At 34.8% G+C, this 26,548-nt stretch overlaps 1 long non-coding RNA gene across 2 annotated transcripts in view; it reads right to left on the reverse strand.

The window, feature by feature from the left end:
• The window catches only part of LOC111093908, an 85,011-nt gene that overhangs the window by 2,092 nt on the left and 56,371 nt on the right, over nt 1–26,548 (reverse strand). For both annotated transcript variants that reach the window (XR_005383586.1, XR_005383587.1), the window contains exon 4: nt 5,147–5,348. This is a non-coding gene — a long non-coding RNA (uncharacterized LOC111093908). The remainder of the gene's footprint in view (nt 1–5,146; nt 5,349–26,548) is intronic.

Here is a 26,548-nt window from a genome sequence, read left to right on the forward strand (position 1 = left end):
TAACTAGATCAGTGTTCTTGTGTTTAATAGCATGGCCGAGATGTAGTCCAGTTCTTTAGTCCAGTATGTACTTTTCACAGGATGTAATTTTTGCTGATGGGTAAGAGATGAGTACTTACCTTGTCTGTTCTCTTATATCTTTCTTCTGCACCTATGCCATCAGTTCCTATCACCTACAGATCTGTTCCTTGTGGATTCCAGCTCTTTGTCAAGTACCAAATTTACAGTCTTAAATAAAAAAAGTGAATTAGATATTCCCAAAAGTCAAAGCCCAAAATAAATAAGGAATCCTTTTTAAATGATTCGGATCTATTTTAGACAGCTATCTGTTGTTACATGGGGAAACTTCTTTTCCCTTGTTCTTTTCAGGACACAGAATATAGAACATAACACTATTGGTATCTTTTCACTTTCAAGAGCTGAATTCAAGTCTTGTCTCAATTCAATATTTATTTATTGAGCATATAGAATGATATGCTTGTAATCCCGGGTCCAGTGACTAGAAAAATGCATAAGAAAATATCTGTTTTTGTGGAGCTGACAAGATCTTTGAGATACAGACTAATATTTTAACAGTTACCTAGCAGTATAGGAAATGATATATGGATTATCCTAACCCAATTTGAGTGGGTAGATTAGAGTTCTAGTAGCCTGAGAGGACTTGACCACATGCATAACATCCAAAGCAACCCCCTCCCTCAATTAATATTGTGAAAATGTCAATGTTTCCCAGGGCAATATACACGTTTAATGCAATCCCTATCAAAATACCATGGACTTTCTTCAGAGAGTTAGAACAAATTATTTTAAGATTTGTGTGGAATCAGAAAAGAACCCGAATAGCCAGGGGAATTTTAAAAAAGAAAACCATATCTGGGGGCATCACAATGCCAGATTTCAGGTTGTACTACAAAGCTGTGGTCATCAAGACAGTGTGGTACTGGCACAAAAACAGACACATAGATCAGTGGAACAGAATAGAGAATCCAGAAGTGGACCCTGAACTTTATGGTCAACTAATATTCAATAAAGGAGGAAAGACTATCCATTGGAAGAAAGACAGTCTCTTCAATAAATGGTGCTGGGAAAATTGGACATCCACATGCAGAAGAATGAAACTAGACCACTCTCTTTCACCATACACAAAGATAAACTCAAAATGGATGAAAGATCTAAATGTGAGACAAGATTCCATCAAAATCCTTTGATGGCAGGCAACACCCTTTTTGAACTCGGCCATAGTAACTTCTTGCAAGATACATCCACGAAGGCAAAAGAAACAAAAGCAAAAATGAACTATTGGGACTTCATCAAGATAAGAAGCTTTTGTACAGCAAAGGATACAGTCAACAAAACTCAAAGACAACCTACAGAATGGGAGAAGATATTTGCAAATGACATATCAGATAAAGGGCTAGTTTCCAAGATCTATAAAGAACTTATTAAACTCAACACCAAAGAAACAAACAATCCAATCATGAAATGGGCAAAAGACATGAACAGAAATCTCACAGAGGAAGACATAGACATGGCCAACATGCACATGAGAAAATGCTCTGCATCACTTGCCATCAGGGAAATACAAATCAAAACCACAATGAGATACCACCTCACACCAGTGAGAACGGGAAAATTAACAAGGCAGGAAACCACAAATGTTGGAGAGGATGTGGAGAAAAGGGAACCCTCTTGCACTGTTGGTGGGAATGTGAACTGGTGCAGCCACTCTGGAAAACTGTGTGGAGGTTCCTCAAACAGTTAAAAATAGACCTGCCCTACGACCCAGCAATTGCACTGTTGGGGATTTACCCCAAAGATACAAATGCAATGAAACGCCGGGACACCTGCACCCCGATGTTTATAGCAGCAATGGCCACGATAGCCAAACTGTGGAAGGAGCCTCGGTGTCCAACGAAAGATGAATGGATAAAGAAGATGTGGTTTATGTATACAATAGAATATTACTCAGCTATTAGAAATGACAAATACCCACCATTTGCTTCAATGTGGATGGAACTGGAGGGTATTATGCTGAGTGAAGTAAGCCAGTCGGAGAAGGACAAACATTATATGTTCTCATTCATTTGGGGAATATAAATAATAGTGAAAGGGAATATAAGGGAAGGGGGAAGAAATGTGTGGGAAATATCAGAAAGGGAGACAGAACGTAAAGACTGCTAACTCTGGGAAACGAACTAGGGGTGGTAGAAGGGGAGGAGGGCGGGGGGTGGGAGTGAATGGGTGACGGGCACTGGGGGTTATTCTGTATGTTAGTAAATTGAACACCAATAAAAAATAAATTAAAAAAAAAACAAACAAAAACAAAAACAAAGCAACCCCCTCCCAAGGGACCAGTGTAGCACAAGGGCTGCAGGATTAAATAATCATGCTTTACTTTCTTCACATTTCGTGTTTTACATCGAAGCAATGCAAGATTAAGGGATAAAGGTGGCCAGGGAAGCATAGAATCTATAGTAGTTCCCTTGGATTGTTCCAGGAACAAAGCCTGAGATTCAGGGGCCATCTTCCTTCAGAGCACATAATTATGGAAGTTAAAGAAAGTAACATTTTGCAACATGTTTTTGACATAGTATGTGCAAATGTTTTAAAAAGAATTACACCAAGCAACACAAGTCTAAGGATTATTTTTTTTCCAGCTGAGAGCTACATTTGGTGCTTGTCCTCTGTGATTTTATATCCTCCTGGGTAGCTATCTAACTTAGGTATTGAAATGATCTGACTATACATGCCTTCTACATTAGGGATCCAAATATTTGCATTTAAGTCATAGACTTGGCAGTTACTCCCTGACAAATTGCAAGTCAGTTTATCATTATGAACCACAATATCCCATTTTATGAAATCTGGGCAAAAACATATGATATGTGTAAGTGCTTTGCAATTATGAATTCTGGTTTGAAAGTACATTAAGATATTATCCATGGTTTTGAAATTTCTCAAAAATTATTGTTATGCTTCAGGGATGTTTTCTTCAGAATGTATTTTACGCAAGATCAAGTGCTACCTATTGTAAGAGTAGAACTACATTCATTATAGTTGTTGAAATCAAATATCTAGTTTAACCAGCAGTCACCACCAGCCCCCAAACCAAATAAATCAATATAAAGATAGGTAGGGTAAATTTTATTTATAAAAGGGAGAGAACATGAAAGAACAATAAATATAGAATTATTGAATCAAGGTACAAAACTTATATGTGTAAAAGGATTTACCTTAAGGCATCTATTTTGTTTTGTTTTGTTTTGTTTTTGTTTTATTTCATTTATTAGTAGACTCCACTACATAGCTTTATAGCACCCTCTTTGGATCCACTTTTTCTAGGAGTGGCCTCTTTTATACATTTATATGTCCTAAGAGAGAAAACAACTAATCATCCTGTAGCTATAGGAAGAAGAGCAATTCTGAATTCTCTCATGAATAATAGAAAAAAATTTAAAAATACTGAGTTTACAAAAAACCAAAGCTGCAAAAGGCTCCAGCAACAAGGTGATATTTATCACTAAGAAATATTCTTGATATAAAAAAAGAACAAGGTGTTTAAATTCTGAGGAAAGGCATTTACTACCCAGAATTAAATCAGTTTTATAACTTGCAAGCTGCTTTAATCTGTCACAGGAAGGAAGGATGATGATTATATATTATAGGTAGTTAAAGGTGTGGTTTTTAAAAACAATTATTTGAGTTAGAATGAACCTGAGAACATAAAATAGTCTCATGACCCATCCCATCCATTATGTTTGGAATAATAATCCTAGACAGTTATATGGCATAATAATAAATAGTCTCTTAAGTTAACAAATTTAAAAGTGTATTTTTCATCATCAAGATCACTAACTAGCAGTTGTTGAACATTTAGTGGAAGCTTGATTCTAATGGGTATTGACCCTGTAAAGAATAAAATTTAAATACAGAATGCTTTCCCACAAGACAGACATTGTAGTCAGTCATGTCAAATGGAGTGATTTTGTCTACATAGATGTTCTTTACAAAATCAGAAAAATGAGTTTTAATTTTTAATCATTATATGCCTGGTTATATACCTGAGGCAGAGTGGAATAGAGAATTATACATGTTCAACATAAATATATCTAAGAATAATAGGAGCTAGGACTTTAAAGTTTCTCAGTAATCTACAAAATATTAAGGCTAAAAATAATTAAATCATTGAAGATTCAATCTACTCATCTGAGCACTCACATCATGCACTGGATAGCTTGCCCCTGGACACGGCAAACATGATCAACACAACAGTGTAAAAAGATTCCTCTTCATGAAGGTAAGTGGCTAGGCCATACGCTCAGGTCCCCCTTGCATACTTGACCTTGACATTACCCTGCACCTTTAACCTCTGTTTTAGCTGCTTTATGAGCCATAGTGAGGTCTTTAACCAAGTTAGTCATTCATGCCACATGTTGTGCTCAATCCTCAGTAGCATACTGAAGACTAAAACACTGCCAACATCTACTGCATACTAGGCGCCATGGGCTGTGCTAAGATTTTTAATTGGCATTAACTGATGCAATGTTGAAAATCAGTGTGCAAACTAGGTATTATTGTTATCTCCATCTTACAGAAGAGAGGATAAAATGCGTAAAGTTTAACATTCTCTCCAAAAGTAGAGGGTAGAAGCTGTAATTCAGAATTCACATGTAAGCAGTTCACGTTTTGATCCAGTAATGCCAAGGCCTCATTGGCTTTCAGTTAATCCTGTGGTAACATGAAATGACAATGACCCCATATTTTCTCCTCAGTGTACCAAATCCCCAGATCTGTTACACCATTTTTAGCTGAAAATTTTAGTAAAATATCACATTTCATTACTAAACTGAGGATTCTCATAGATACAAAGATATATACAAATGTCTTTAAGGACAACTTCTTAAACAACGTGTCCATAAGTGCATCCTTTAGGTTTTTTGTTGTTGTTGTTGGTTTTTTAAAAAAATATTATTTGCTTGTTATTTTGTGGTAACAGAGTTCTCCATATTTTTCACAACTTGACATATAAACTTATAAACACAAACGTTATAAATGTAAAAACTTAGTTGAGTTTATGAATCAAGGGAAAGATCACTCTTCATATTTTTCAAGTCCAATGGAAGAGCAGAGAATGAGCAAAACTTACCCCCGTCTCTCCATAAGGCATGGACTCCCTTGTTCTCCTATATCCATTGGCCTGGTATAATGGATAGTAGTTTTGCCACTGAGAGAAAGATAGTAATGGCTAGCAGTGCAATCTGTTCCAGAAAAGCAGCCTTCAGACTTCATAAGGAAGACGTACCACATAAAGCAGTGTCATCATGGTGATCAAGACTCAATAACCGTATCTGGAGAAGGAAACAATCTGAATAAAATAGCAGAAACTTATATAGGGCTGAAAGATACCTCTCCTTCCATTCATAAAAATATTTTGAAAGAACTAAGGCAACAACCTAGAGAGAGAATCACTGATTAAGATCCAGTTTGTTAAAACAGTCAAACTATAGAAGTGTTATTTTATTTTGTTTAATTTTTTCTTGTTTTGAACAAAATATGGAAGTTTTAATTGTCTTCAGCATTTTTATAAAAATCATCTATCTTTGTTTTGATGTTTCCTATGCTACTTTTGCAGAAGGATTCTTTCTTATTTGTTCTTCAGTTCATTGCCACCTCTTCCATTATTTATATGACTTGATAATTAATTTGTCACTAGAGCCATATAAATTGATTTATTGTCTCTCCATCCATCTATTCATCCATCCTTCTATTAATTTAACTGATAAAAGTTAGATGCTTATTACGTTTCAGATAAACACCCGATACCATGCTAGGCCATGAGTAGACAGAGGTAAATAAAAGACACATCACACTTACATTTAGGGAGCTTACTGTTGAAGGATTCTGATGTTAAACAAATAAGCAAATAATGAATAAATATAATATGATGGAAGAGCTATGATAAAAGAAAAGTTTATTGGGTACTGAATATGGTTGTTTACCAGAGGCTTTCCAAGGAGAGTAGTCTAAGCTAAGATCTGAAAAATTTGGGTATGAAGGAGAAAAATATATTTCCCACAAAGGAATCAGAAAGACCCTAGAGCTGGAATAGACGTGGTATGTCAAAAAAGCAGAGACAAATGTGAAAAAAGGTTTCATTATTCTTACTAGCCACTTATTCTCTCACTTATTCTCTAAGACAAGATAGCCTAGTCTGAACTCTCCATAAATAATTGAGCCTAGGGACGCCTGGGTGGCTCAGTGGTTGAGCACCTGACTTGGGCCCAGGGCATGATCACGAAGTCCCGGGATCGAGTCCCACATCGGGCTCCTGCATGGAGCCTGCTTCTCCTCCCCCTGCCTGTCTCTGCCTCTTTCTCTCTCTGTATCTCTCATAAATAAATAAATAAAATCTTTAAAAAAATAATCGAGCCTAACATAAGAATAGTAGCTTTCTCATCTAAGATGCTTCTGAGAAGCATCAGTATCTCCACTAGAAGTTACAGTTGTGAACATTATAGGGAAAGAGGGAGAGAGAGAGAGAAAGAGAAAGAAATGCTTCATGTTGTTAGGCCCATCCATGTTGTTACAAATGGCAAGATGTCACCTTTATTTCTGGCTGCATAATATTCCATAGTATGTATATGTGTGTGTATATATTACAGTTTATACATGCATAAACCCACACTACATTTGCCTATTCACTCACCTATCGATAGACACCTAGGTTGCTTCACCTAGGTTGGTTGTTGTAAATAATACTGTAATAAACATTGATGCAAATTTAACTTTTTGAATTAATATTTTCAATTTCTTTGGATAAATACCCAGTAGTGGAATTATTGGATCATATGGTATTTCTATTTTTAGTTCTTTGTAGGAAACTGCATATTGTTTTCCATAGTGGCTGTACCAATTTATATTCCTATCAAAAGTGCATGAGGGTTCCTTTTTCCCATATCTTCAACACTTGTCATTTCTTGTCATTTTGGTTTACAAGTATAATGTGTTATTTCATTTTGGTTTTGATCTGTCTTTCCTTAATGATTGGTTCTGTTGAGAATTTTTTCATATTTCTATTGGCCATCTGTGGAAAAATGTTTATCAGGATCCTCTGGCCATTTTTTTAAAGTGTTATTTTAGAGTTAACATGAATAACTTCTTTATACATTTTAGATAATAACCCCTTATTAGATATATCATGTGCAAATACCTTCTCCTATTCATTAAGTTCCCTTTCTGTTTTGTTGATGGTTTCCTTCACTGTGTAAAAGCTTTCTATTTTGCTGTAGCCCCAATGGTTTATCATTGCATTTTTTTCTCCTGCCTTCGGAGACATATCAAGAGAAATGTTGCTAATGCCAATGTTAGACAAATTATTGTCCATATTCTCCTCTAATATTTTTATAGTTTAAGGTCTCACATATAGGTCTTTAGTCCATTATGAACTTATTTTTGTTTATGATACAAGAAAGTGGTCCAATTTCATCCTTTCACACGTAGCAGCCCAGTTTTCTCAGCACCATTTGTTAAAGAGACTATCTTTTCCCCATTGTATATTCTTGCGTCCTTTGTCATAGATTAACTGGCCATATAAATGTAGGTTTATTTCTGAGTCTCTACCCATTCCATTGATCTATGCATCTATTTTGGTGCCAGAAACACACTGTTTAGATTGCTACAACTTTGTAACATATCTTCAAATCTGGGATTATGATACCTCCAATTTTGTCCCTTTCATAGTTGCTTTGTCTGTTCAGGGTCTGTGGTGTTTCCATACATATTTTTAGATTATTTGTCTTAGTTCTGTGAAAAATGGTTTTGGTATCTTGATAGAAATTGCATATAATCTGTAGATTGTTTTGGGTAGTTATGGACATTTTAACTATTTTTTTCTCCTAATCCATGATCATGGAATGTCTTTCTAGTTGTCATTTTCAATTTCTTTCATCAGTGTTCTATAGTTTTCAGAGTACAGGTCGTTCACTACCTTGGTTAAGTTTATTCATATTTACTTTATTGGTACATTTATAAGTGGTATTGTTTTCTTAAATTTCTCTTTCTACTGCTTCATTATTAGCATGTAAAAATGCAACAGATTTCTGTATATTGATTTTGTATCCTGCAATCTTACTGATTTCATTTATCAGTTCTGCGAGTTTTTTGGTGGAGTCTTCTCAAGTCATCTGCACATAGTGAAAATTTTACTTCTTCCTTACTAATTTGGATGCTTTTTATATTTTTTCTTATCTGATTGCTATAGTTAGAACTTCTAGTACTCTGTTGAATAAAACTGGTGAGAGTGGACATCCTTTGTCTTATTCTTGATCTCAGGAAAGAAATTCTCAGTTTTTCACCATTGAGTATGATGTTAGCTGTGGATTTTTCATGCTTGGCCTTTATTGTGTTGAAGTATGTTCCCTTGAAACCTAATTCGTTGAGAGTTTTTATCATGAATGGATATTGAAGTTTGTTACATGTTTTTTTCTGCATATATTGAGATAATCATACAATTTTTATCCCTTTTTTGTTGATGTGGTATAGGTAGCCATTGTAAACAGTTGATATTTGTGCCTACACCCCAAATCTTAATTTCTCTGCTGATTTCTTAGACTTTCATATCTCTATACTACAAATCAGAGTGGTGGCAAAAAACTACAAACAAAGAAAAACTGGAGCCTAGCATTGAAAACCAAAAAACAGGTTAAAATGCTGGTCTATCACATCAAATTTTTACTATCCAGTTCCCAGAATTATGTCTGTTCTCTGGTATTAATTTAAATTTAGAGATTTAAAGATTTCATTTATTTATTCATGAGAGACACAGAGAGAGGTAGAGACATAGGCAGAGAGAAGCAGGCTCCATGCAGGAAGCCCGATGTGGGACTCAATCCCGGGGCTCCAGGACAATGCCCTGGGCCGAAGGCAGGCACTAAACCACTGAGCTATCCAGGGATCCCCTTCTCTGGTATTTTTATATTTTTAAATTTATTGCACAGGAATCTCATCAGTACACATTAAAAACAATTTCAAGCTAATATACTGTAATACTGCATTTCATCAAACTTTCCTCCTTGAGTTGTTAATTCAACTTTTATCATAAACTATTCATAAATAATTATATGCATGCAAAAATAATAATTCATAATAAAAATATGCAAATTCATACATTATTTCCTGAATGCTTTTTTGATTATTGTTCACTTTTTTCTTCTTTACTTTTTCCTTCTCTTCATTCCTCTTTCCTTTCCTTTTCATTATTTTCTTCTTCCCTTCATTACTTTTTAATCATAAACATTTAAACATTTATTATATTAAAAATACATCAAGCCTTTGTGATATGGAATGTGAACTCTCAATTGTCTTTTCATACTCTGAATGAGCTTTTTTTTTTTACTTAGATATTTCCTTCTCCTCAACTCATTTCGTCTTTGAGTTACCAGCATATAGGAGTCTCAATCACACTGTTTATACAATCATAGCCTTTTATAGGTACTGCTGTAGCATTGTTGGAATTTCACCATTCCAGCTTTCATATTTGTTTTATTTTTCGGCAGAGGGCTGAAACAATTGATACTCCTTAAACTCTCTTCTTTGCTTTACCTTCAGAGAATCGAATATTAGAAAAACTGTAATTAATTAATTAAACTATTAGTAGCCCTGAATTCCTTAAGTGTTTATATATAAGAAATACTATTATACCAATTACATAATCTATATTCCAGTATTTGTTATGTGATTGCCATCTATATGCACTATAATTTATTTCTCTCTGTCTTTTGTGTTCTTTTTGTGTCTTCTGCTGACTTCCAGCTGTTTTCTGTGTTACTTCTGCTCTTAGATACATTATTCTTGCCTGAGTCACAAGGCCACTTGGCCTCCATATCTACCAGGTGTGCTTCTGTTATTTCAAATTGTATCCCTTCTTGACTCTATTTCAATTGTTGAGTTTTTTGATAATTTTTGTGTCATTCATTTAATAGTTTATAACCTGTTTATTGCTTATTTTTTGGTTCATAAACTAAACATTACATAATTTTCTTAGTTTAATTTTCTCTGAACTGCTGATAAGCTTTTCCATTATTGCTGTTTTATATAAACTTTAGCAAATATTAATATATTGCAAATTAGCTATAATTATATGTGGAAATTCTTTAGTTTTAGTTAAAAATATAATTCCTACTATCCTTCTTAGTCCTAGACTATCTTCCTAGTCCTAACAAATATTTATTAATATTTGTTAATTTTTTCCAATGACTAACCAGTTTTCTCTTCAAAGGGGGGGGGGAGAATGTTTCTAGTAAATAATATTGAGCTAAGGGCACTGACTTTCACAAACATTGAAAGAAAATAAGTGAAATGATTTTCTAATGAATTAAATTATAAAGAGATAAGGTAATATTTTAGCAATACAAAGAGACAATATATAAGTACTAGTTTCTGATTGCTGCTGAAACAAATGCTACAACTTTTCTTTTTGTACTTAAGACAGCATGAATTTATTATTATCATTAGTTCTGGAGATCAGAATTCCAAAGTCAGTCTCATTAGGCTAAACTAAGGTGTCAACAAGGCTAATTCTTTCTTGAGGCTCTAAGGAAGTATCTGTTACCTGCTTATCCAGCTTCTACAGGCTACCAGTTTCCATGACTAGTGGCCATGTCACTCTAACCTCTGTTTCCATCTTATTTCTTTCTCTTTATCTGGTCCTCTTCTAAAGACCCTGTGATTATATCAGGCCCACCTAGATAAATCCAGAATAATCCCTGCATCTCAAAATTCTTAATCAGCTGTGAAATCTTTTTTTTTAATGCTAGGAAATATACTAATAAACTCCAGGAATTAGGAATTAAGACGTAATTGTGGAACCATTATTCCATTATTCCAGAATAACATATGAGGAAATACTTTTTAAATGAAAAGCCAAATGCAAATCTTAAATTTTACTCATTTCACACAAAGAATTACTAGTACAGTAAAGGGTAATTTTCATAATTTTGTTTAATTTGATATCATGTTCAATTCTATTTGTACTTCAGACAAATTCTAATAATATATGTGTGGCGAATACCATGATTCCCACTGTACTGAAGAAGAAATAGATACAGTAGTGTTCTGATCATTTGCCTAGGGGTAATTAAAGAGATTTAGGGCTAACAATTCCTAAAACCTAGTGTATTCTCTATTATTTTCCAATATTTTTTTCTTTTTTAAAAAAGACTATTTATTTATTTATTTATTTGACACACACACACACACACACACACACACACACACACAGAAAGAGAGCATAAGTAGGCAAAGTGGCAGGCAGAGAGAGAAGGAGAAGCAGGCTCCTGACTGAGCAGGGAGCCCGATGCAGGACTCCATCCCAGGACACTGGGATCATGATCTGAGCCGAATGCAGGTGCTTAACTGACTGAGCCCCTCAGGTGCCCCTTTAATATTTTTTTTCTTAAAAGAAAGAATAGATAAACCACTGAAAGCTAGAAGACTGTCTAAGATGTCTAAGCCCAATAACACTAGTTCTTCAAGTCAGGACATATGTCATATTCATCTTTGTATCCACAGGAATAAACACAGTGGCTGACACATGTTAGGTGCTTAAGTTAAGTATGATAGAGAAGAATAGAAGACTGAGAATTTAGATTATACACGAGTTTGTAATTTTCCCTATACATTTGATTTATGTAGTACTGATATGTGATGTTTGATGCAACTAAAAATATTAATTTAAAAGGGAAATATTAATACCTACTCATGGATATTTTACTTTGCTTTCCTGGTTGAACACCTTCCTGTACGTTTATTTCCCGCTGGTAGCAAAACATGAAAAATCAAAGAGTAAAACAAAGCAAAAGCTAAATAATCTATACTAAATATTTCAGGTTTAGCTAAGATTCTGTAGCATCACCACCCCCTCATCAGGCAGTTAGGATGAACAATTCCTTCAAAGATTCTCTATATTCACTTGTAATTGATCCGTGTTGGAAATAAGATCGATGCAAATTTTAGGACTTTAATAACAGAACAAATTGTTCTGTGAACCGATTTCTCTACCTTCCCTGTGATTTTCACTGCAGGCAACAAGAGCTATTTAAGGATGTGTTATATATTTCCCCCATGAATTCCCTGTGTCAGTCCGTAGTATATTGTATATTGTATGGCTTTGTTTCCTGCAGTCCTCCTGTTTTGAATGCCTTCAGCACCTCATCTCATTATAGTACAGTATACTTTCTTATTTCTCTGATTTGGGCATTGGCCCCAAGACTTGCTTTGTCAAGTGGATTATGAGTGGTTTTAGTGTCTTCAGAGGCCATAAATGTGCTTGTGGAGTATGACTTGGTGCTTGCACTCCTGTTATTCTAGAGGAGTACATGCCTTTGGTAGCCTCTAACTAAGCAAGGTAAATACATGTAACATAGGCTTGGGCCCCACCCACAGGCTGGATATAAGCTGAATGTGACCCCTGCTAGAGGCAGAGCTGCCCATACACTGGCCCAACTGATATTACCTAAGCCTCTTCCAGTGCACACACCTGTGAGAATAAGAATAAATGTTTGCTGTACAAAGTCCATGGTATTTTGATAGGGACTGCATTAAACGTGTAAATTGCCCTGGGTAACATTGAAATTTTCACAATATTAGTTCTGCCAATCCATGAGCATGGAATATTTTTCCATCTCTTTGTGTCTTCCTCAGTTTCTTTCAGAAGTGTTCTATAGTTTTTAGGGTATAGATCCTTGACCTCTTTGGTTAGGTTTATTCCTAGGTATCTTATGCTTTTGGGTGCAATTGTAAATGGGATTGACTCCTTAATTTCTCTTTCTTTAGTCTCATTGTTAGTGTATAGAAATGCCATTGATTTCTGGGCATTGATTTTGTATCCTGCCACGCTACCAAATTGCTGTATGAGTTCTAGCAATCTTGGGGTGGAGACTTTTGGGTTTTCTATGTAGAGTATCATGTCATCGGCGAAGAGGGAGAGTTTGACTTCTTCTTTGCCAATTTGAATGCCTTTAATGTCTTTTTGTTGTCTGATTGCTGAGGCTAGGACTTCCAGTACTATGTTGAACAGCAGTGGTGAGAGTGGACATCCCTGTCTTGTTCCTGATCTTAGGGGAAAGGCTCCCAGTGCTTCCCCATTGAGAATGATATTTGCTGTGGGCTTTTCGTAGATGGCTTTTAAGATGTCGAGGAAAGTTCCCTCTATCCCTACACTCTGAAGAGTTTTGATCAAGAATAGATGCTGTATTTTGTCAAATGCTTTCTCTGCATCTAATGAGAGGATCATATGGTTCTTGGTTTTTCTCTTGCTGATATGATGAATCACATTGATTGTTTTACGAGTGTTGAACCAGCCTTGTGTCCTGGGGATAAATCCTGCTTGGTCATGGTGAATAATTTTCTTAATGTGCTGTTGGATCTTATTGGCTAGTATCTTGTTGAGAATTTTTGCATCCATGTTCATCAGGGATATTGGTTTGTAATTCTCCTTTTTGGTGGGGTCTTTGTCTGGTTTTGGAATTAAGGTGATGCTGGCCTCATAGAACGAATTTGGAAGTACTCCATCTCTTTCTATCTTTCCAAACAAATTATTTTAAGATTTGTGTGGAATCAGAAAAGACCCCGAATAGCCAGGGGAATTTTAAAAAAGAAAACCATATCTGGGGGCATCACAATGCCAGATTTCAGGTTGTACTACAAAGCTGTGGTCATCAAGACAGTGTGGTACTGGCACAAAAACAGACATATAGATCAATTGAACAGAATAGAGAACCCAGAAGTGGGCCCTCAACTTTATGGTCAACTAATATTCGATAAAGGAGGAAAGACTCTCCATTGGAAGAAAGACAGTCTCTTCAATAAATGGAGCTGGGAAAACTGAACATCCACACACAGAAGAATGAAACTAGACCACTCTCTTGCACCATACACAAAAATAAACTCAAAATGGATGAAAGATCTAAATGTGAGACAAGATTCCATCAAAATCCTAGAGGAGAACACAGGCAACACCCTTTTTGAACTCGGCCACAGTAACTTCTTGCAAGATACATCCACGAAGGCAAAAGAAACAAAAGCAAAAATGAACTATTGGGACTTCATCAAGATAAGAAGCTTTTGCACAGCAAAGGATACAGTCAACAAAACTCAAAGACAACCTACAGAATGGGAGAAGATATTTGCAAATGACGTATCAGATAAAGGGCTAGTTTCCAAGATCTATAAAGAACTTCTTAAACTCAACACCAAAGAAACAAACAATCCAATCATGAAATGGGCAAAAGACATGAAGAGAAATCTCACAGAGGAAGACATAGACATGGCCAACATGCATATGAGAAAATGCTCTGCATCACTTGCCATCAGGGAAATACAAATCAAAACCACAATGAGATCCCACCTCACACCAGTGAGAATGGGGAAAATTAACAAGGCAGGATACCACAAATGTTGTAGAGGATGTGGAGAAAGGGGAACGCTTTTGCACTGTTGGTGGGAATGTGAACTGGTGCAACCACTCTGGAAAACTGTGTGGAGGTTCCTCAAAGAGTTAAAAATAGACCTGCCCTACACCCAGCAATTGCACTGTTGGGGATTTACCCCAAATATTCAGATGCAATGAAATGCCAGGACACCTGCACCCCGATGTTACTAGCAGCAATGTCCACAATAGCCAAACTGTGGAAGGAGCCTCGGTGTCCATCGAAAGATGGCGGATAAAGAAGCTGTGGTCTATGTATACAGTGGAATGTTACTCAGCCATTAGAAACGACAAATACCCACCATTTGCTTCAATGTGGATGGAACTGGAGGGTATTATGCTGAGTGAAGTAAGTCAATCAGAGAAGGACAAACAGTGTATGTTCTCATTCATTTGGGGAATATAAATAATAGTGAAAGGGAATATAAGGGAAGGGAGAAGAAATGTGTGGGAAATATCAGAAAGGGAGACAGAACATAAAGACTCCTAACTCTGGGAAATGAACTAGGGGTGGTGGAAGGGGAGGAGGGCAGGGGACGGGGGTGAGTGGGTGACGGGCACTGAGGGGGACACTTGACGGGATGAGCACTGGGTATTATTCTGTATGTTGGTAAATTGAACACCAATAAAAAATTAATTTATTAAAAAAAAAAAAACACTGAGAAGAGACTGATGACCTCCAGAGGGGAGGAGGTGAGCAGATGGACAAAATGAGTAAAGAGTGGTAGGTACAGGACTCCAACTATGGAGTAAAAAGTCATGGAGATAGAAGGAGATATACAGAATACAGTCAATGATATTGTATAGAGTTGTATGGTGACAGATGGTAGCCACCATTGTGGTGAGCACAGCATAACCCACAAAGTTGTCAAATCACTGTTGTACACCTGAAATTAATGTAACATTGTGAGTCAGCTATACTTCAATTAAAAAATACAAATATTAAAAAAAATGTTTACTGTAATAAACCACTGAATTTGGGATGATTTTTAAGCAGTATTTTTGCTTTAAAAACTGGCTGATAAATCAACCTTTCCAAATTAAATCCAAAGTTTACCCAGGCTGACTCTTCTCATTCCTCTCCCTCGTCCCAAAGTCTATGATCCTAGCTTCTGTTAGAGCAAAGCTACACCTCATTTGATTTTAAGATCCTTCCTCAAATTGTTGAGGGAAAGAGCTGACATTTAGAGATAATTTGAATGTTAAATGCATTGAAAGAACTATCATTTGCATTCTTTTTATTTTTCTTTTTCTGAAAGGCTGAAAATTACCTATATAATGAATTAATTTTTAGGCTATGACTAGATGGTATGCAGTATCTTGTTCAATATATTACCGTTTTGCTATTTGTGATAAAATAAAGAGTGCATTTCTGATTTAGAATGCCAGTCTTCTTATTGTTTGAATTTTCCAAAGTTCTATCTTTCTGCTCTATGAAGTGAGCCAAGGAAGACAAATGACAAATGAGAAATATTGATCCAACGTGAATGTGTTATACATTTACTTCACCATCTTTTTAGTCCTTGCTCAGACTTTACACTGGATGGAACAGAAATAATGTAAAAACATCTAAATCATTTTAAATCACGGATTATTTTATTATATCAATTACTACTTTTTAATGATTGCAATAAAATTCCACTAATTTATCTATATATTCACTTATAAATCCACTGATTATATCTGTTGACTATTTTTCTGCAAATTTTTCTGTTTGCTGGAACACAATATGTCCATGTTTTGGTAGTGATTTTTTTTTAATGTATACTAGCAAAGTCATATGTAATCCATTTGATTCCAAGGCAGCGTTTGTATTTTTGTCATAAAAAATCAACCTCCTTCCCATATTATGGCTATTACTTTAAGCCTGTGCCCTAAAGGGCCCATATCTAATGTATATCAAATGTTCATTTTAAAGCCATTAATCCTTAACTATCTGATTCAGAGATACTAATTATCTCAAATATTTTTGTTAAATTGCAGTAATATAACTTATTTTTTACAGTAGTTTCTATTTGCTTCTAGAAGATTCCAGGTAAAGGAAAGAACTTATATTTTATTGTTCATGTTCAGATTTCACATATAATCTCTGTGAAATGGTTGGATTATCATATACTTAAAACACTCCCACTAATCAAGCATGAGAAGCCAAAAAAATTTATACTGCACAGATGGGCAGTTAATTTCTTTCCCATTGAGCTTGCAATGTGCTCCATGATGTTGCAGCAGCTGTGATGAGAATGGTGGATGTCCCCAATCTATGCTTCATTTAACTTCAGGAATTCTAAAAGATTGCATTGTGTAGAAAATAAAAATGTATTTTAAAGCAATGGGGCCTGGTGTCCTGAAGCAGCATTTCATTTTTAACAACTGAAGTTTTAGCCCAAATGGCGGCACTTGTATATTTCTTTCTTTTGACAACTTTACCATCAAATTAGGTTGTATTTCATCACAAAATACATACTGTCGACCTACTCCTAGACACTTTATGAAATTCAATGGGATATTGATGCAGGAAATGGAAGAATTGTATGGCAAATATTGTGTTTCAATTGTTTACCACCCGTTTATTTTTCGTAGACACCGATAATACCACATTATATTTATATAGCACTTTTTATATTCATAAGCGTTCTACTGTCAGATGAGAATAAAAATGTTTGTCCTACATTCTTCACAGAGCTGATGATGTGATTACCTGACATAAAAGAAATAAAAGTGCTTTCTAAAGTAAAGAGTGCTATAAGAGATAGGGGATTATCATTGTCATCATGCCTGAGGAGAATTTTAGTCAATGAAAAATACAGAGGCATTCAAGTAAGAGTAATGTTCAGTTCTGGTTCCATAGTTTATAGTATGCGTAATAATTGGTAATTTTCTTACTTTTAAACTGACCCTTGTTTTTTTGTGCATAAAAAATTGAATAATTATAAACTGACATACAAGATGTGTATCTGTGTGTGTATAGAAGCTTAAAAATTATATGTGAAAAATGTATAGTTCGGTGTTGGGTTAATATATGGCAGTCATTAAAAAATTTAGACATCATAAAAGCCATTATTTAAAAATACTAACCATAGATAGACTGATGCAAGCACATTTTGACAATAGATATTAAGGGCACACATTAAATTTAAGAAAAAAAAGAGGAAATATAATGGCTAAAGGTAATCATTTTTCACTTTTCCTCCATTTAATTTCCTGTGGGTAAGTGGTATAGTATTTTTACTTGGACAAAGCCATTTGATGATTGTATTTCTGGTGGATCTGTTACTGCTAGATTATATGTCATAGATAAAAATTCCTTTAAAAATAATCCTTTAAAAATAATTTTTTGTTCAAATTTCAAGACAGCACTCAAGATTTGACCATATCATCCTCTTCCAATCTTCAAGAATTGGTCAAGTCACTTTATCTCCAAGGAGAAAAAAGGTTATTCAGGTTTTAAGATAGTGGAAGGTTTGAACTACCAAGACAATGGAGAATATTGGTATACTGAGTTAATTTGGAATATACATAGTTATGGTCCCTTTGAATCTTCCTCCAACATAAGCAGAGTGGGCAAAAGTAGTTGCTACTTTCTCTGATTTCTTTTTTAAGACCTCTTTTGCTTTTAAATTTTTCTTTCCACAAAATGGAGAGGAAATCGGAGTTCATTTTCTCCTCTAAGGTGTTCACTAATGTTTTTATATTTCCTTACTTGTAATCAATTCACTTTCTTGCTTTCTCACTTCCACAAGTCTCAAGAGGACATAGACTCAGGACTTTTAAAAAAAAAAGAAACAAAGAAAGAAAGAAAGTCTTACTATCTTTTCTTTTATCTTGACTGAAATCCCAGGATTCAAGGTCTGGGGTTGATGGGTTAAACCTTCTTCCTCTGTGGTATGGAGGATATTCTTAGATTAATCATTGTATCCCCCCTTCTTCTCAGTTTTCTATTCAGCAATCAAGCTTTAGACTTTATTATTCCTTACTATCTGATGCAACTTAGCTTTTGTTTACATGCTTAACATCTGTCTCCTCTTTTCCTCCAACTAGAATATAAACTCTATGGAGGCAAGGGTTTTTATTTATTTTTTCCTATTGCTCAGAAGAGTGCTGGTAAATGGCAGGTAAAAATAAGTAATTGATGTAAAACTAAGTCAGCTATTAAGTGCAAGACTTGGATTTGAATTTAAAGAAAAGACATATTTCCATACTTTGGCCTGCCCAACATACTCATTTTCATGTTCTAGCTAAGCACATTGGAACTCTATTTCAGGGTTAAGCCAAACCCCAGGTAGGAATAAATTACTGCTTTACTTTATCCCTGATTTTTCTCTCTCAGGATGCCCACATTTTATGGCAACTAAAAATGACTGGATGAAAGATCAAGATAATACCGCATTGATATCACAACCTAATAATACATCAATCCATTATTTAAAAAATATATATAGTTTTCCTAATAACAAAAGAAATTATAATCATTTTATAATACAAAAAATCAGAGTGTAAGAAAAGTATACATAATCCTAAAACAGGGGAAATACACAATACAAATAAACTACTTTTTATTTCAGGCATTTTTTCTAAGAATAGTTTCAGTGTCAGGTCAGGTTCATAATTTGGTTAAGGTAAATATTCATTACCACAAATTTGGGAGTGTTACCCCCCATCATTTGCCTTATATAACATGAATCCTAAAGTTTGCACAGGTCACCAAATTACCACTTTTATTGCATTTAGCTAATTCCTTAATGTTGGGAAACTAGTTTTTATTTGTTTGCTTTATGCTCTAATTTTCATAGTTTGCTATCAGTGATTCATTAGAAATTGTCTAGAAAAAACTCCTTAATCTTACGGAGAATAAAATTTAGGTCCCTGTAGGTTTAAATTAAGTACTTAATCATCATAGATTCAGAAACTTAGAATTTGTTTTTTTTTGTTTGTTTGTTTACAGAAGGTTTATTTGTAATAACCAAAATCTTGAAACAGCTTACCTACTTATCAGTAGGTGAATAGGTAAACAAAAGATGACATATCCATAAAATGGAATACTACTCAAAAACAAAAAAGAACGAACTATTGCTACATATAACAACATACATGGATCTTAAAATCATCATGCAGAATGAAAGAAGCCAGCCAAGGAAGTGTACATATTATATGATTAAACTATAGAAAATTTAAAACTAATCTATGGTGATAGAAAAGAGATTGGTGGCTGCTTGGAGATAGGGGACAAAGAGGTGGGAGATAGGGGACAACGTATAAGCAAGAACTTTAGGAGATGATAGATATCTTCACTTATCATGATTGTAGTGATGATTTTATAGGTGTATAAATGTATAAAAATTATGCATTTTAAACATGTAGTTTATTATAAACTCTATAAACTTTATTAAAAATGTATATGAATAAACTTTATCTGTGTATAAAATTATACCTTTTTGAGTATACCTAACATATAATAAGCTATATATAAAACCTTTTTTTTTTTTTTTAACTTGGGTCCAGAGGGGCACCTGAATGGCTCAGTCAATTAAATGTCTGCCTTTGGTTCAGCCCATGATCCCAGGATTCTGGGATCGAGCCCCACATCGTTATTTATTCATTCATGAGAGGCACAGAGACAGAGGCAGAGATGTAGACAGAGGGAGAAGCAGGCTCCCTGTGGGGAGCATGAAGCAGGAATCAACCCCAGGACCTTGGGATCATGCCCTGAGCCAAAGGCAGATGCTCGGCCACTGAGCCACCTAGGCATTCCTTATTACTTATTTATAACAGTAAGTTAAAATTTTCTCTGAATTTTTCATGTTGAAGAAACCAGCAAGGGTAATACTAGAATCATCTTATATTGTAGGGGGAGTTTTGAGTCATAAATTTTTTCACATCAAGGTCTTTATTTTATTTATTTTGGGAAGGAAGATCTTTATACTGAAAATATGTAATAAAGCAGGTATTTATAAAGTTAAATGTGTTGAAAATAAGTCAATAAAAAGAGACTACTCAGAGATCGTGAAAGGGGTGACTTCTGCTTTAGTCAATGGCCGGGGATGTCTGGAAATAAAAGGAGAGGGCATCTTGTGAGAGAAGACAGAAAGGAGGGTTGTGGGCACTGTAGTCAGCCTGTGTTGGTTTCTCAGCCTATGTCTTCTATCATTGGCTGCAGAGTGGTATGATCCTGCCACATAGAATGCATGGTGGTGGAACGACATTCATTTAAAATGGCCTCATTTTACATGGTACCAAAAACAATTCTTCTAGGTTTAAAAATAGTGATTAAGATAGAATAAAAATGTATTTTGTTTTAATGGTTCTACAATATTTAAATTCCATTGGATATCACTTAATAGATTTTGAAGGGAAACGAAAATGAAAAGAGATTCTTGAAAATCTGCTATAAATAATAATTTAAGAGAAAACATTAAATGCTGAGGTCCTCTTGTGTTCACTGTGTTTGAAAATGACTACAGTTTATAAACTAATAGTTCTTTTAATTAATTCTAAATTACAATAGAAACCCTTTAGGAGCACCTGGGTGGCTCAGTCGGTTAAGCATCATACTTTTTATTTTGGGTCAGGTCATAATCTCAGGGTTGTGAGATCAAGCCCACATCAGGCTCTGCACTAATTGTGGAGCCTGCTTAAGATTCTCTCTCTCCCTCTCCCTTTGCTCCCCACCCCCGCTCTCTCTCTAAATAAAAATAAATAATAAAAATTTAAAACCCATAGATTTTACTATAACATATATATTAGTATCATGTGAGTATCTCTAGATGGATGATATAACAATAATTACCAAAGGAACTAATGGTAATAGGTCTTAATTTTTAAATGTTGCTGATACGTTTTAATTTTAAATTTACTTAAATTTGGACAAGCCTGAAATTAAATGTTGAGAGTAGTCTTCAAAGCCAAACAGGTGTTCTGGTCAATAGCTCAACTTTGTTGAAATTCAGTGAGAGTCTTAAAAACTAATTAAACATTTGAAAAAGAAACACTCCCTTATGAGAGCTTCACTTTTCCTGTGAAGCCTTTTTGGAACTGCCATATTCAGAGCTGGAAAAACTAAACACCTGCTTTTAAGGGACTCATGAATGTTTAATCCTGATGAATAGATTACTCCAGTGGGATCCAGGCAAACACAGCAGATCAAGTAAACATGAAAACAAAATACTCCCTTCTCCAGAGGAATTTCCTATGCTGTCTTCCTTCGGTCATTCTATTTTTTGACTTAATACTTGTATTTTCTATTATATGTATGTATGCATGTTCTTGCAAAGCAGTGAACATAAATATTAACCATAAATAAGACCATTTTAAAATAATCACTTTCTTAATCCGTTAGTAATTTACATATTATACATTAATTAATATCGCATTTTCAAGTTTACTTTCAAGCTATTTTTTTTAAAGATTTATTTATTTATTTATTCATGAGAATCACAAAGAGAGAAGCAGAGACATAGGCCGAGGAGAAGCAGGCTCTTTTCAGGAGCCCGATGCGGGATTCGATCCTAGATCTCAGGATCATGACCTGAGCTGAAGGCAGCCACCCAACCTCTGAGCCATGTAGGCGTCCTTCTTTCAAGCTATTTTATTTTATTTTATTTTATTTTATTTTATTTTATTTTATTTTATTTTTATTTTTTTATTTTATTTTACTTTATTTTATTTATTTTATTATCATTTTTTTTAAAGATTTTATTCATTTATTCATGAGAGACACACTCACACAAAGAGACAGAGACACAGGCAGAGGGAGAAGCAGGCTCCATGCAGGGAGCCTGATGTGGGACTCGATCCGGGGTCTCCAGGATCACGCCCTGGGCTGAAGGCAGCGCCAAACTGCTGAGCCACCCAGGCTGCCCACAAGCTATTTTAATAGCTGAGGTTAATCCTAAGGGAAATTTTTCTCAGTATAAATTATCATATTTTCTTTAAATACTAAATTCTTAGAAAGTACCTTGAGTATGTCTAAGTAATCTTTGGAAAGAGTAAGAACTATATTGTTCAATGGGTTATTTTATTCCTGTATAAACCACAGATGTCACTTTATTTGATCAAAATTAACATGTATCATGTAAAAATTGTGAAAAGCTAACATGTAGGATCAGAGCATCAGAAGCTGTTTTACGAAATATTAGATAGATGGATAGATAGATACATACATACATCTTTATTCGATTTGAATCAACCAGATTGTTGTGTCCTGTTCTTGTTTTACAGTCAGTCCCTCAATCTATTTATTTATAAGCTCCTAAGTTAGAGATTGCAAATAATATGTAAAACAAACAAAAATATATTTTAATAAATATTTAACTCAACAGCCTGATGACAACACCTACTGTCAGTGGCAGAAGACATTCTACCTCCTAGTGTGATTGAGTATTTTAGTGGATTTTAAGTTCTTCATTGACAAAAACATAACTAAGATATTTACCATCATTTTCACATCTTAAATATGGTGTCCCATTTGGGCTATATAACTGAATCCAATTATACCGTTACTTTGCTCAGTCAGAAGAAAACTAGGTCTAGGGAAAGTAAATATGGATTGGAATAAGGTGGGCCAGAGGTGCAGAAAACTCAAAGCCAACAGAGATTAACAAAGCAAGAGAATACCTGATTCTCTTTTTCCTTATACCACAAATCCTGCCAACCCCACCTTTCAAATCTATTTTATTTTATTTTAAAGATTTTATTTATTTATTTATTCATAGAGACAGAGAGAGAGGCAGGGAGAGGGAGAAGCAGGCACCATACAGAGAGCCCGATGCAGGACTCGATCCCGGGTCTCCAGGATCACGCCCTGGGCTGCAGGCGGCGCTAAACCGCTGCGCCACCGGGGCTGCCCTCAAATCTAATTTATATTTGTTCCTTGTTTTCTACATGCACCCTGGATGCCTCCAGAATATATCACTCTCACACCTGATTATAGCTCTAGCCTCCTACCTGCTCTACTTTCCTTCTTCCACTCTTGCCTATACTATATTATTCACAGAAGAACTAGAGTGAACTCAAATATATATTTCAGATCACATCAAACCCCTGATAAAATCTCTTGACAATAAGAAGAAAAGCCAAACCCCTTATCATGGGTTCCATGATCTTGTCCTGGAATGTAATAGAATATAACTCATTAAAAAAGAAGAAACAATTTATAGGTGTACAAGCATGAATGCATTTCAAAGGCACTATGCTAAATAATGGCAGACAGTTTCAAAAAATTTCCTGATTCTGTTTATATGACCTCCTGGAAGAGCCAAAACTACGGTGACAGAAAAATATTCAGCAGTTTCCAGAAATTAGAGGCCGAAAGAAGGTGTGATTTCAAAGGAGTAGCAGAAGAGAATGTTGGGGATGATGGCAATCATGGAATGTCCATGTTTCTATAAATATGGAATGTTTATAGTTGTGGTTGCCGAAATCTACAGATGGTATTAAAGATGCACACCAAAAAATATTTAAATTTTCTGTGTTGATTTAAAAATATTAAATAATGATTGGTTCCAGTGTTTCAGCTGGCCAAAATATAATTTTGTATCCTTGAATAAATTATTCAACTTCTCTAGCCAGAGTTTGTTCATAAATGAAATAAAATCATTATTTTTAAAGGGCTGCTACCGCTAAAATATATTGTCTTCCTATCTTATCCTTCTGTTTTCTTTGTTTAGTCTTATTTATTCAGTAAATGTAGAGAGATGCACTGTTCATATTTCTCAGGAGAGGTTCAGTTGATCCACTCGTTCCTGTTAATGCAATCTATGCAGTTACCTTGTTTTTTCTCAGGGAACCAATTTTGTTGGAATCCCCATGGTTTTATATAGCAGAGTGGGTGCTTTGCAAACAATACATACAAATTAGAAATTAACATAATTGTTAAATCTCTTTCTGTAAAAATATAAGGATGACAGACCAAAATATTCTAATTGTACTTTTCAAGGTGAAGGTGATATGCTTAAAGAAGCAATTATGAAATAAGTCAAGAAGCCCTCCTAAAATTTATTAGGCTATACTGAATCATATTTTCCTAATTCAAGTATAATAAAATGTCCTTTTTTAATTGGTAATGCAGACATAAAATTCCTTTTCAAAACAATGATCTTCAGTTGTCATACATCTAAATTTAGATAGATACCCGACGTGTTTATTCAGCCTTCTTGCAATTACAAGGAACCATGTGCTTCTTACTGATTTAATATGAGAGGTGTAGAATATCTCTGCAGTGAAGGGTGATTATTATATTTCTTTCATGAGAATGAAAGTCTCATAACTCACAGACATCACAAAGTGCCTACGGAGTTTGTGAGTTATTAAGGTCAGCCATGGGAATAAAGAAGATAATCACTTTTTACCAGTGAAATATTCAATTTATTTTATGAGAAAACTTCTTATTGATTACCAGTTCAAGAATGGCAGAAACTAATAAAGCACCCAGGGGACTTTTCTGCCCATCTGTCCATCATTCCAGGCCATTATCATAGTGCGACCTTGATTGTTTTAGTGATGGACACAAACTCAAGCATTAGTAGAAAAGAATAAAGATTCCTTTCATTTAAATTTGTGAATAAAAACATTTAAATATAAAATAATTGTTCTTTGCTTTGCTCATTAATTTGTCTTCAGGGAATAGGAAAAAAAGCAAAACACAAAAAACCCAACACTGGCCTACTCTTTCAGGGACATAGGAATGTAGTTGCTGGCTTTCTAAAACAGGTTTTCCTTGAAAACCAAAAGCAGTAAAACAAATAAAAATCAAGAACCAGTGAGGAATTCTTGACTACAGTATCTAAAGTGCATTTTTTAAACATGAAATTCATTTTGATAAGTTTATATCTAGATAATTACCAGACAAAATTCTAATTCTGTAAAACAGTTAAAAAAAAAGAAGTGAGAAAGAAAGAAAAGAAAAATGATTAGGATGAAGGAACCTTACATTTCTTGAATAGCAAATGACGTTGTATGGGTGAGAAAGTGGTATGTGTGAGAAACTGTGTGTGTATGTGTTTGTGCTCCACTCACATAAAATGTTAAGACTACAAAATTTAGGAAAACACAGTATGTGGAAACATTTAGGTAATCTCAGAAATCAGTGAGTGACCTTTATATATTCACTCGCCAATATGTTCTTATTAGTTATAATGATGGCTAATTTGTATTTTTTTATATTGACTTATTGTTGATTCATTCAACCTTTATTCATTTATTTCATAGATGTAGTTTAATTTTAATTTTACTGAGAAAAATTTCTTGCCCAGAAGTTTTTATTCCCTGCAAAGACTTCTATTCTTTATCAATATTTCAACAATTCTAATTTTATTTCTTCAGTAACCCCTTTCTCAATACTTACCTTCTCAAATATTTAAAGACAAATATCATTTCCTCAACTTTGTCTTTTTCATAGTAAGAGGCCACAAGATCAAGATTTCCTTATTTAACTTTTTGAAGTTCCCTCATCATTCTGCTTATTGCTCTTATTCAGTTTAGTTCTTGCAATGGAATTTTAAAGTTTCTGTGTGGCAGGGACATATGATCGATATGAATTTCAAAAGCAAATGCAATATGGAGGTGGTCAAGACAAATTGAAGAGAACTTGTTCTAGGGTTCTTGAAAACTTTTAAACACCTTCTTTTACATGAAGAATAGCTGAGACTTGGAAGTAAAGTAGGGGGAGGTTGTGAGGATACTCATTTGTTAACAGGAATGGGTGCCTTTTACACTTTGCTTACTATTGCTCCTTGGAGAGGAGAAAGTATAAGGGAGGTCAGGGGCAGGAGACTTGGTGAACCAAGGGAGGTCCTGGAGCTGGGAAAAGAAATGTTCACAGCCGCATAAGGCAAAGACTCATTCTCTTGGGGAAAAAGAACTGTTGGTGGATGTGCCAGTGATGGATGAAGATCTTTACCTCAAACCGCTTTAAACATCTGACATCCCAGAACACCTCAAGCCAGATTTTGAAGATAGTAGTTCAAACCAGAACTGTTTGCTCCTTTTCATTCCTCCCTTCCCGTTTCCTGTTCCAAAATGGTGGTGAACCATACTCCATATGGTCCCTATGTGTGACTTCCTTTTGAT

This window comes from Canis lupus, chromosome 34, assembly GCF_011100685.1.
Source record: "Canis lupus familiaris isolate Mischka breed German Shepherd chromosome 34, alternate assembly UU_Cfam_GSD_1.0, whole genome shotgun sequence".
Lineage (NCBI taxonomy): Eukaryota > Metazoa > Chordata > Mammalia > Carnivora > Canidae > Canis > Canis lupus.